The following is a 12,559-nucleotide window of genomic DNA, read 5'->3' as shown; positions in this document are numbered from 1 at the left end:
CCTCTCCTTTCTCCCTTTCCATTTGCTCTCTTCTCCTTGGTGGTGGTGGTGGCCGAATTCTAGAGGAAGAGGAAGGACTCTTTTGGGTGGTGTTCATCTTGGAGGATCGTCGCCCACACGACGTCCAAGGCGAGGCGAGGAATACGGCAGAAGATCTCGAGGTCATTTGTTTACAAAGAGAAGGAATAACTAGTATTTTTCTTCCGCATCATGCTAGTTATTTTCCTTTGTATTAATTCTAAATACAAGAGGCAATTAGATCTAGTTTAATCGAATTTATTTTTCAATTTTGTGTTTTCTTCTTTTTCGAATTTGTGATTCGATTGTTCTTTTCGGTTAACCTAGAGTTATTTAAAGAAATAAATATTAGCTTTCCTTAAAAGGCTTTGCCTAGGCGGTGGTGGTTGCTCCCATATCCAAGAAGGTCATGTGCCTCGCCATGCAGTCCTGGAAGCCAATTTTGGAAATTAATATTTATGGAATTAATAATCTAGGTAGATTTGAATCAATAGTGTTAAGTTCCGCTTGCGATTCAAATATAAACCATTAAGAAAAGATAAGTTAATTTTGGAATCAATGATGTTAAGTTCCGTCTGCGATTCCTAATTTAACTTCTAAAGAACACAATAGGTTATTTAAGGAAAGGTTCGACACTTGTACAAAAAATTTTGTACAGTGGAATCGGTACGTTTTCCTAGGTTTAACCAACACCTACCCGGCAGGGTAATTAGGGCTAGAATAAAAAAGTGCTAAGTTTAACTTGACTCATGGTACTGGTGAAATATTGGATGATAATACGTTAGGAAAGCTTAGTCTATACATGTCTAGGAAGATATGGCTTCGACCTGGTGCATTTGGCTAAGTGGAACTGATCGAAGCTACCCTTTATGGATCCTAACTAGTTAGACCAAGGTTTTTTACTAAGTTCAGTGGATAGGACTATTTAAAAAACCTCGAAGGCATGGTTACTTTAATGATGTCAAAGTGACTCACCATAGCCCAGAAGTTTATCCAAAAAATGTCTATTTGTTGAGCCCAAAGCTAAACCTGAATCTAACATAAAGTTAAACTAAACTCGAAAATTGAACCTAATTCATCTTACAAAATTATAAGATCCCTTGATTGAAAAACTTAAATCGGGTGAGATGATTAAATTAAAATTAAATTGAAAATAAATTAATTCAATTCAATTAAATTGAAAATCATTTAAATTAGTACTTTTTTAAATTAATTTAATATTTTTTATTAATACTCTTTTAAATTTAATTAACTTAATATTTTTCAAATTTAATTAACTTAATACTTTTTCAAATTTAATTAACTTAATATTTTTTAAATTTAATTAACTTAACTTTTTCAAATTTAATTGACTTAATATTTTTCAAATTTAATTAGCTTAAAAACTTTTTCAAAATTAATTAACTTAAATTTGACCTTTTAAATTTAATTTAATTAACTTAAAACTCTTTCAAAATTAATTAACTTAAACTTTTTAAATTAAAACTTTTTCAAAATTAATTAACTTAAACCTTTTAAATTTAATTAACTTAATATTCTTCAAATTAATTAACTTAAGCTTTTTCTAAAATAATTATTCAACCATCTAACAATCACCCATAGAAATAACTGATTACTATCCTAGATTGGCTGAGATGGAAAATTTGGGTGCTTATTTCAATCTAACTATCTTTTAATCCATCTAAAAGAATTCAATTCAAAATACCTTATGTGTAGGAATTTGATCAATGGATGTTGGATAGTGGATGCTCCAGACATATGACTGGAGATAAGTTGAAGTTCACTAAGCTTAAATATAAGAACCTAGGATCAGTTGCATTCAGCAACGACGGTAAACTTAAGGTAATCGGAAAAGGTAATATCGAACTTAGTTCCGATTTCATTATTCGAAACGTTTTATTAGTTGAAAATTTTAACTTTAATTTACTAAGTATAAGTCAATTGTATGATAGTGGCTATTTAGTTATTTTTAATAATTCTGGGTGTTTAGTTAAAAATATTGACAACCCCGAAGTCATACTTAAGAGACTCAGGAAAAACAACATCTACACAATTGACCTGCCTTTATCCTTAGTAGAGTGTCTTTTGACACAACAAGAGGAAACCAGCTTGTGGCACAGAAGACTGGGTCACACTCATGTCAAACTCATTTCAAAAATGAGTCAAAATGGCTTAGTTAGAGGGCTACCCAAATTAAGGAACTTAGAAAATACAATTTGCCAAGCTTGCCAACAAGGTAAGCAAGCCAAATTAACTCACAAATCAACCAACCTAAATAGAACTAACTCCTTACTTGAGCTCCTACATTTAGACCTATTTGATTCACACGGAGCCAAGTCACTAAGTAGGAACCAGTACTAATTAGTTATAATTGATGATTTCTCTAGGTTCACTTGGGTAAAGTTTCTAAAAACAAAAGATGAAACCTTTGAAGCTTTTAATAATTTTTGCAAGTTAACAAAAAATGAAAAAGATACCAAAATTAAAAGGATAAGAAGTGATCATGGGGGTGAATTTGAAAATCATAGGTTTACCCAATTTTGTAAAATAAATGGATACAAACATGAATTTTCTTGCCCTAGAACTCCCCAACAGAATGGGTTGGTGGAACGGAAAAATAGAACCCTACAAGAGGCCACTAGAACCATGCTAAATGAGTACAACTTAAATCATCAATTCTGGGCGGAAGCAATAAATACAGCAAACTACATTCAAAATAGAATTTTTGTAACGATCCAATTTTCCCTATTTTGAGTTCTGAATATCTTTAAAAATATTTGAAAATGCTTTTAAAATATTCTAGAGATTTTTAGGAATTTTTAGAGTATTTTTATGTAATTTTTGGAGTCCGTTTGGTATTTTTACCGAGTGGAGAAAGTTTAAAAAAAAAAAAGGGAAATAACCAAATGCAAGGGCTGGGATTCGAACCCAGCTTCTCTGGCCCAAGCAGCAAACGGCCAACCAACCGAGCTGAGCTCGTTTTGTTAACTAAGTATGTGAACGAATATATTTGAGTTATAGGTAGATTCGGATCACTCAAGTTATTAAAGGAGGTTAATTTCTTCCCGAACCCTAAAAACCGCAAATCACTTTCCCCTCCTCACCACGCGACGTCGCCTTCTCCTCTCGGGCGAAACCGCAGCCAAGGCTAGGGTTCCTCCCCTCCGGCGTCGGCGACGTGCTTTTCCGGCCGGTCTCCACGCGTGGGTGACCATTCCGGCAAGGGGAGCTCGGGAAACACAAGAAAAAGGGAGAAATCAGAGCTCCACTGAAACCCTAGAGCGTTTCCTTCGGATTGTAAGTCCAAGAACCGGAGGTAAGTGCTTCTCACCTGCGGTAGGAGTAGCTTTCGGGGTTTTCGTTTGTGTTTTGTTGTTGTGAAATGAACAACAGTAGCCTTTTTCCTCAGTGTATGTAGTTTCGGATCATGTTTCCTTGATCTAGCAAATAGGTTTAGGTTTTGGTTTCAGTCCTTGATGTTTTATTTAGTGCACGAACAGAAGGTTTGAGGGTTTCCCTTGATACCACAGCATGCTAGTTAGGTGTGTTTACCTTACACATCAAGCATGTTTAAGTAGATATATTCTAGTTTAAGCCTGTTGTGTTACCACTGGAATTATACTATCTTACATACCTGGAATATTATTGTCGATAGAATTGGCTAACCTCATGTATTAGTACTGAATTAGAAATGCTAGTGCTGATGTATTAGTGCTTTGTTTGGATGCCATCATCCTCAGATGTTTTCTATTGGAAGCAAATTTTAGTTCAATAGAAACTAGTTTTAGTGATGAATGCAGTAGGTTCGAACTTTAGTCTTCCTAGCAATTCAATCATGTTAAAGCATGCAAATTGATCATAATTGGTTATGGATAGTTTCGCAGTAGAAAACTGATTACTTGAGATGTGATATATATTGAGTTGATTCAGCTATGTCTCATGAGGCTATATTTTTGGGTTATTTCTAGAATTCTTACCTTTACATCTGTTAGGTATGAAAAGTTGGTATTGGAGTTAGTTCTGTAGCTTAATGTGAAACAGGGATATGCTTAAATTGCTTAAACCCTTAATGTGAACGTGGCATGTGTTTGAGCTGCTAAATGAGTTGCTTAAATTGCCTCTAATAAATGCCAAGGCATTTTATTAGAAGAAGTATTTAAGGAAAGATATAAAGAAAAGTATTTTACTTTTAAGAGGCATGTACCGGACACAATGTCCAAGGGATGGGCTCCAAGTTGCCCCTAGACATAAGGTCTAGAAGTGTCTTAATGGTTTTGGGATTAGCTACCTCAATTCTCATTAAGAAAGGCGCGCAAAGTGGTACAATGCCGGACCCAAGTTAAGTTGAATATTATTTTTAAAGTATACAAGTATTAATTTGGAAACAAACAGAACAAGTTCTTTTATCAAAGTTGCCAATTTTAGCAAATTAAATTGTTGTTTCCCTTTAGAGATGCATGATGTAGTTCCATTTGCTATTTTCATGTTGAGCATGTATTTCCCTGCTTTCTTTTATGCTTATGCATTCCGTATCGGATTTTGTGAGTAGAAAGCACTTACTAAGCTTTTAGCTTATAGATACTACTTTTCCTCCTACTGCAGATATGGATAAAAATAAAGGAAAAGCTAAAGTGGTGTAGAAGAAGGCGACAAGGAGACGTTGATGGTGTGTGTGGTGGCTGTTATGGAAGCTTGGGATCTTGCCAGAAGAATTTGGAAATGTTACCTGCTAGTGTTTTTTTTTTTTTTTTTGATTACTGCTATAGGAGAATTATTTTGCAATACTAAGGATTTTTGTTTATTTGCTTCTTTTATGTGTTAGGACAAATAAGTTGGCAATTTCTTAGTACCCTTTTATTGCTGCTGAGATTTTAATCCGCTGTGAGTTAATATCTGATTTGTAGCTTGCAAATGTTGTTAGAAGTGTGAAGTGGTATGCTCAGTATTTTCAGTAGTATTGTTACAGTTGGTGGTTATATGCTCAGTACTCTTATGTGCATGCTAGTATTCTATATGAGTTTTGTTTTATGGAAGAAATTGCATGTGATGTTCGGATTGTTTGAAACTGATGGACAGTAGTATTAATTACAGTCCTTTAATTGCAGCAGTTTTAATTGACTTCCCTGTAGTTACTGTTTGGTTGTAGAATGAATAACTACATTTCGTAACAAGGAATGTTAGGTAGGATTTCATGAATGCAAGTTAATAAAGGAAGTAGCAAACAGTAGAGGTATTTAAACTTCATATGTCTGTACGTTATACTTGCTGTTTCACTTATTGCATGTTTAATTTTGTAAAGAAAGAAAAAAAAAAAGAATAAACCAGAAAGAAAGAAAAGAAAGAAAATATAAGTATCAAGAAAATTTTATGCTGCTATTTAGAGACATATTTTGATATGTGATATGTTTTTAACAAATAGTTTAAAGCATTTCTAGAGTTAAGTGGGTAGTACCAGTTTAGTGTAGCTAGTAGAATCAGTAGCGGTCACCCTCAGAGTAGTGGTAAGAAGGGTGGTCGTTACAGTTGGTATCAGAGTAGGTCCATTTTCCAGCAACACACACACATCAGCATCATCCTTGCCGTCTTCAAGTAAGAAAGTATTTAAGTTCTTTCTTTATTGCTTTCCTTTATTTACATTATTATTTGCAGTATGGATTGATAGTTATAAGTGAATGAGTAAGATAAGAGTTTTATTCTTTTAGCTATTTCCTTTCTTAATATATAAATTGGTATGTTTAGAAAGGGTAGAGAAATCATCAAATTTTCTTATTTGTTTAACTAGATGTCGAGAAGAGGACGTCCCCGTACCGCTCGTACTGAGGACCAAGTTCAGGAGGAAGAGAGGCCAGGCTCAACTGAGCCCAATCTTTCTGAAGTTGTTGCCCAACTTCAGAAACAAGTAGCTGAGCAGCAGCAAGTAATTGCCAATCTGATGGCAAATCAACAACCAGTCCCTCCTACTCCTCAAACAGTAACTGTGGAGACTCCAGCCCAGGGAGTCGTCACAGCACCCCAGAGACAAGAAGCTTACCTTATACAGTGGCTGAAACTGAAACCAGAGAGCTTCTCAGGCACGACTGAGCCCTGGGATGCCCAGGCTTGGTTCAAGACACTGGAGAGCACCATGGAGCTTCTTGACTGGCCAGAAGTCGAGAAGGTCAAGTGTGCCTCCTTCTGCCTGACTGGAGACGCACGCATGTGGTGGGAGAGAGTCAAGAGCAAGAGGGCAGTCAATCAGATGAGATGGATTGATTTTGAGACAGAGTTCTACGACGAGTTCTTTCGCCAAAAGATCACCAACAAGCACTACGAGGAGTTTATGGAGTTCAGACAGGGGGATCTGACAGTGGAGGAAGCAGTTAAAAGATTCAACAGGCTAGCTCGTCTCTGCCCAGAACTAGTAAGTACAGAGAAGGAGCGAGTCAGACTAATGCTCAGAATGCTGAAGCCTGTGATATCACTTAATGTGAGCAGTGGGACTCATCAGCCCCTGACTGGAGAAGAGTTGGTCAGTAGAGCCTTAGTAGCTGAGCACTACCTGAGCAGCATGAAGGCACAAAGAGAGCAACACAAGCCAATCAAGATGGAGACCAAGACTGGGGGAAATCAGAAACCCCAGTCAAATAATCAGAACTGGAAAGGCAAGGGCACTAAAAGAAAGCAGTGGGATTCAGGAAGTAACCAGAAGGGAGGACCAGAAACCAAACAGACTAAGCTCCTTCCCTGCCCTAAATGTGGGAGAACACATCCAGGAGCCTGCCTCTTGGGTAAGACTGGATGTTATTCTTGTGGTCAAGAAGGACACATGGCCAAACCGTGTCCTAACAAGTTCAAAGCAACCCAGCCACAGCCAATACAATATGGAGCCAAGCCTCAACTACATTATATGCCTGCAACTCTGGAAGGACCTCAGATCAGTCAAGGAAGGTTGGAAGCTCCACCAGTTCCAGCCTTTGACAATGCCAGAGTATTCTCCCTTACCAAAGAGGAAGCTGCTAGTGCCTCCACGGTTGTAACAGGTCAAGTAGTTATTTTTCAGCATATAGCTACTGCACTATTTGATACTGGGGTGACCCATTCTTTTGTATCCATACCTTTTGCCAAAGAATTACAGGTACCTACAGAAAGCATGAATTCCAAGTTCCTGACAACCCTACCTTCTGGGGAAGTCATGGAATCTAGTCAGTGGCTTCGGTCTGTACTAGTCAAAATTTCAGATCGAGAGCTATGTGTTAATCTGGTAGTCCTCGCTATGCAGGATTTCGATATCATTTTGGGTATGGATTTCCTCAGCAAGTACAGTGCTTCAGTGGACTGCCGCAGAAGGAAAGTGATCTTTAGTCTAGAGGGTGAATCAACCTTTGAATTCACAGGAGTGCCAAGGAGGAGGACCCAGAAGCTTCTTTCTTCTCTGACAGCTCACCAGATGTTAGCTAAAGGGTGTGCTGGTTTTCTTGCATTCATTGTGAGTACAGAAGAAGAAGGAGTATCTAGAGGTATTTCCAGAAGAGCTACCGGGACTACCTCCCAATAGAGAAGTGGAGTTTGAAATTAAATTAGTTCCTGGTACTGGTCCAATTTCAAAAGCTCTATACCGCATGTCTCCAGTAGAGCTGAAAGAGTTACAAGAACAACTTCAGGAGCTGCTTGACAAAGGCTTCATCCGCCCTACTCATTCACCATGGGGAGCTCCTGTGTTGTTTGTCAAGAAGAAGGATGGATCTATGCGGATGTGTATAGATTATAGAGCTCTAAATCAAGTGACCATCAAGAACAGGTATCCACTGCCCAGGATCGATGATTTATTTGATCAATTGAAAGGGGTAACAGTGTTCTCTAAGATAGATCTGCGCTCTGGGTACCATCAGTTAAAAGTAAAGGAGAGTGATATACCTAGAACTGCTTTCAGGAACAGATATGGACACTATGAATTCGTGGTTATGCCTTTTAGTGTGACTAATGCACCTGCAGTCTTCATGGACTTGATGAATAGAGTGTTCAGTGAATACCTTGACAAGTTTGTCATTGTGTTCATCGACGACATTCTAATCTATCCCAGGACCCCAGAGGAGCATGATGCGCATTTGAGAATAGTCCTACAGACTCTTCAGCAGAGACAGCTCTATGCTAAATTCTCAAAGTGCGAATTTTGGTTGGAGCAGGTGGCATTTCTAGGTCACATTGTTTCAAAAGAAGGCATTCAAGTGGATCCAGCCAAAGTAGAAGCGGTCAGCAACTGGAAGAGACCCAAGAATGCCAGGGAGATCAGAAGCTTCCTTGGTTTAGCTGGGTACTACAGGAAATTTGTGGAGGACTTTTCCAGGATAGCCTCTCCACTTACAGCCCTCACCAGGAAAGATAAGAAGTTTGAATGGTCAGATAAATGTGAGCAGAGTTTTCAAGAACTCAAGAAGAGACTGACCAGTGCTCCTATACTGACTGTTCCAGAGAGCGACAAGAGTTTTGACATCTACAGTGATGCTTCCAAGATGGGATTAGGAGCTGTACTCATGCAGGAAGGAAAAGTTATAGCTTATGCTTCCAGACAACTCAAAGACTACGAGAAGAACTATCCCACTCATGACCTAGAGCTGGCAGCTGTGGTCTTTGCACTGAAACTCTGGCGACACTACTTGTATGGAGTCCAGTGCAGAATCTTCACAGACCATCAGAGTCTTAAGTACTTCTTCACTCAGAAGGACTTAAACATGAGACAGCGCAGGTGGCTAGAGTTGGTCAAAGATTATGACTGTGAAATCCTCTACCACCCAGGTAAAGCTAATAAAGTGGCAGATGCATTAAGCAGAAAGTCCAGTGCATCCTTGATGTCCTTATCATCGTTAGCCCTGCCACTACAGAAGGAATTGTCAGATTTCGGACTTGAAATTATTTATGGGCAACTTTCTGCATTGACCCTAGAGTCAACCCTGCTTGAGGATATACAGAAAAAGCAAAGTGAAGATCCAGATATCCAAAAGATCAAGCAAGGAATACAAGAAGAAGGAAATTCAGAATTTCGAGTATCAGACAGTGGAATTCTTTATCAGGGAAATCGCCTTTGTGTTCCCAATGATGAAGAGCTGAGAAAGAGAATTTTAGAAGAGGCCCATAGTACGCCATACTCTATGCATCCTGGTTCTACCAAGATGTACCAAGACGTGAAACAGAAGTTCTGGTGGTCTGGACTCAAAAGAGATGTAGCTAAATATGTCAGTACCTGCCTGACATGTCAGAGGGTCAAAGCAGAACACCAGAGACCAGGAGGAGTTCTACAGCCTCTTCCTATACCAGAGTGGAAGTGGGAAGACATCTCTATGGACTTCATAACAGGTCTCCCAAGAACTACGAATGGATATGATGCAATATGGGTAATAGTGGATAGATTGACCAAGTCTGCCCATTTTCTAGCCATCAAGGTGTCCCACTCTATAGAGCAGTTGGCACAGTTATATGTTAAGGAGGTGATCAGACTTCATGGAGTTCCCAAATCTATTGTTTCGATAGGGATGGGCGCTTCACCTCTCACTGGGAGTGTGTTCAGACTGCACTAGGCACCAAACTCAAGTTCAGCACAACCTTCCATCCTCAGACCGATGGACAGACAGAGCGAGTAAATCAGATCCTAGAAGATATGCTCAGGGCTTGTGCACTAGATTTTAAAGGCAGTTGGTGCAAGTATCTGTGCTTAGCTGAGTTTGCCTACAACAACAGCTACCAAGCCACCATCAGGATGGCACCATATCCTGCATTCTCTTCCAATACTAGAAAGAAGTGGGAAGAAATATTCATGGACTTTAGAACAGGTGATAGAAGAAACCACAAATGAAAATGATGCGATATGGGTTAGTAGACAGAAAAGCTATGCTGACACACGCCGTAGGCCACTGGAATTTCAAGTAGGAGATTCAGTTTTTCTCAAAGTTGCTCCTATGAAGGGAGTGATGAGATTTGGCAAGAAGGGCAAATTAAGTCCTCGCTATGTAGGACCTTACACGATCACAGAGAGGATTGGGAAAGTAGCTTACAGACTGGACTTACCACCAGACATGTCAGCAATACACAATGTGTTTCATGTCTCCATGTTAAAGAAGTGCCTCCATGACCCTAGTCAAGTGATTGAGCCTCAGTCAGTGCAGATCCAAGCGGATCTTAGTTTTGAGAGTAGACCTACACAGATAGTGGACAGAGCAGTCAAGAGACTAAGAAGCAAAGAAGTACCACTAGTGAAGGTCGTCTGGCAGAACCAGGAACACGAGGAAGTCACTTGGGAGCGGGAGGACAGTATGAGGCAAAAATATCCAGAACTATTCTAAGTTCGAGGACGAACTTTTTATAAGGTATGGGGAATTGTAACGACCCAATTTTCCCTATTTTGAGTTCTGAATATCTTTAAAAATATTTGAAAATGCTTTTAAAATATTCTAGAGATTTTTTAGAAATTTTTAGAGTATTTTTATGCAATTTTTGGAGTCCGTTTGGTATTTTTATCGAGTGGAGAAAGTTTAAAAAAAAAAAAAAAAAAATGCAAGGGCTGGGATTCGAACCCAGCTTCTCTGGCCCAAGCAGCAAACGGCCAACCAACCGAGCTGAGCTCGTTTTGTTAACTAAGTATGTGAACGAATATATTTGAGTTATAGGTAGATTCGGATCACTCAAGTTATTAAAGGAGGTTAATTTCTTCCCGAACCCTAAAAACCGCAAATCACTTTCCCCTCCTCACCACGCGACGCCGCCTTCTCCTCTCGGGCGAAACCGTAGCCAAGGCTAGGGTTCCTCCCCTCCGGCGTCGGCGACGTGCTTTTCCGGCCGGTCTCCACGCGTGGGTGACCATTCCGGCAAGGGGAGCTCGGGAAACACAAGAAAAAGGGAGAAATCGGAGCTCCACTGAAACCCTAGAGCGTTTCCTTCGGATTGTAAGTCCAAGAACTAGAGGTAAGTGCTTCTCACCTGCGGTAGGAGTAGCTTTCGGGGTTTTCGTTTGTGTTTTGTTGTTGTGAAATGAACAACAGTAGCCTTTTTCCTCAGTGTATGTAGTTTCGGATCTTGTTTCCTTGATCTGGCAAATAGGTTTAAGTTTTGGTTTCAGTCCTTGATGTTTTATTTAGTGCACGAACAGAAGGTTTGAGGGTTTCCCTTGATACCACAGCATGCTAGTTAGGTGTGTTTACCTTACACATCAAGCATGTTTAAGTAGATATATTCTAGTTTAAGCCTGTTGTGTTACCACTGGAATTATACTATCTTACATTACCTGGAATATTATTGTCGATAGAATTGGCTAACCTCATGTATTAGTACTGAATTAGAAATGCTAGTGCTGATGTATTAGTGCTTTGTTTGGATGCCATCATCCTCAGATGTTTTCTATTGGAAGCAAATTTTAGTTCAATAGAAACTAGTTTTAGTGATGAATGCAGTAGGTTCGAACTTTAGTCTTCCTAGCAATTCAATCATGTTAAAGCATGCAAATTGATCATAATTGGTTATGGATAGTTTCGCAGTAGAAAACTGATTACTTGAGATGTGATATATATTGAGTTGATTCAGCTATGTCTCATGAGGCTATATTTTTGGGTTATTTCTAGAATTCTTACCTTTACATCTGTTAGGTATGAAAAGTTGGTATTGGAGTTAGTTCTGTAGCTTAATGTGAAACAGGGATATGCTTAAATTGCTTAAACCCTTAATGTGAACGTGGCATGTGTTTGAGCTGCTAAATGAGTTGCTTAAATTGCCTCTAATAAATGCCAAGGCATTTTATTAGAAGAAGTATTTAAGGAAAGATATAAAGAAAAGTATTTTACTTTTAAGAGGCATGTACCGGACACAATGTCCAAGGGATGGGCTCCAAGTTGCCCCTAGACATAAGGTCTAGAAGTGTCTTAATGGTTTTGGGATTAGCTACCTCAATTCTCATTAAGAAAGGCGCGCAAAGTGGTACAATGCCGGGCCCAAGTTAAGTTGAATATTATTTTTAAAGTATACAAGTATTAATTTGGAAACAAACAGAACAAGTTCTTTTATCAAAGTTGCCAATTTTAGCAAATTAAATTGTTGTTTCCCTTTAGAGATGCATGATGTAGTTCCATTTGCTATTTTCATGTTGAGCATGTATTTCCCTGCTTTCTTTTATGCTTATGCATTCCGTATCAGATTTTGTGAGTAGAAAGCACTTACTAAGCTTTTAGCTTATAGATACTACTTTTCCTCCTACTGCAGATATGCATAAAAATAAAGGAAAAGCTAAAGTGGTGTAGAAGAAGGCGACAAGGAGACGTTGATGGTGTGTGTGGTGGCTGTTATGGAAGCTTGGGATCTTGCCAGAAGAATTTGGAAATGTTACCTGCTAGTGTTCTTTTTGATTACTGCTATAGGAGAATTATTTTGCAATACTAAGGATTTTTGTTTATTTGCTTCTTTTATGTGTTAGGACAAATAAGTTGGCAATTTCTTAGTACCCTTTTATTGCTGCTGAGATTTTAATCCGCTGTGAGTTAATATCTGATTTGTAGCTTGCAAATGTTGTTAGAAGTGTGAAGTG

The sequence above is a fragment of the Zingiber officinale genome, chromosome 1A (assembly GCF_018446385.1).
Source record: "Zingiber officinale cultivar Zhangliang chromosome 1A, Zo_v1.1, whole genome shotgun sequence".
Lineage (NCBI taxonomy): Eukaryota > Viridiplantae > Streptophyta > Magnoliopsida > Zingiberales > Zingiberaceae > Zingiber > Zingiber officinale.
Note: the sequence above shows the minus strand (reverse complement) of the source record.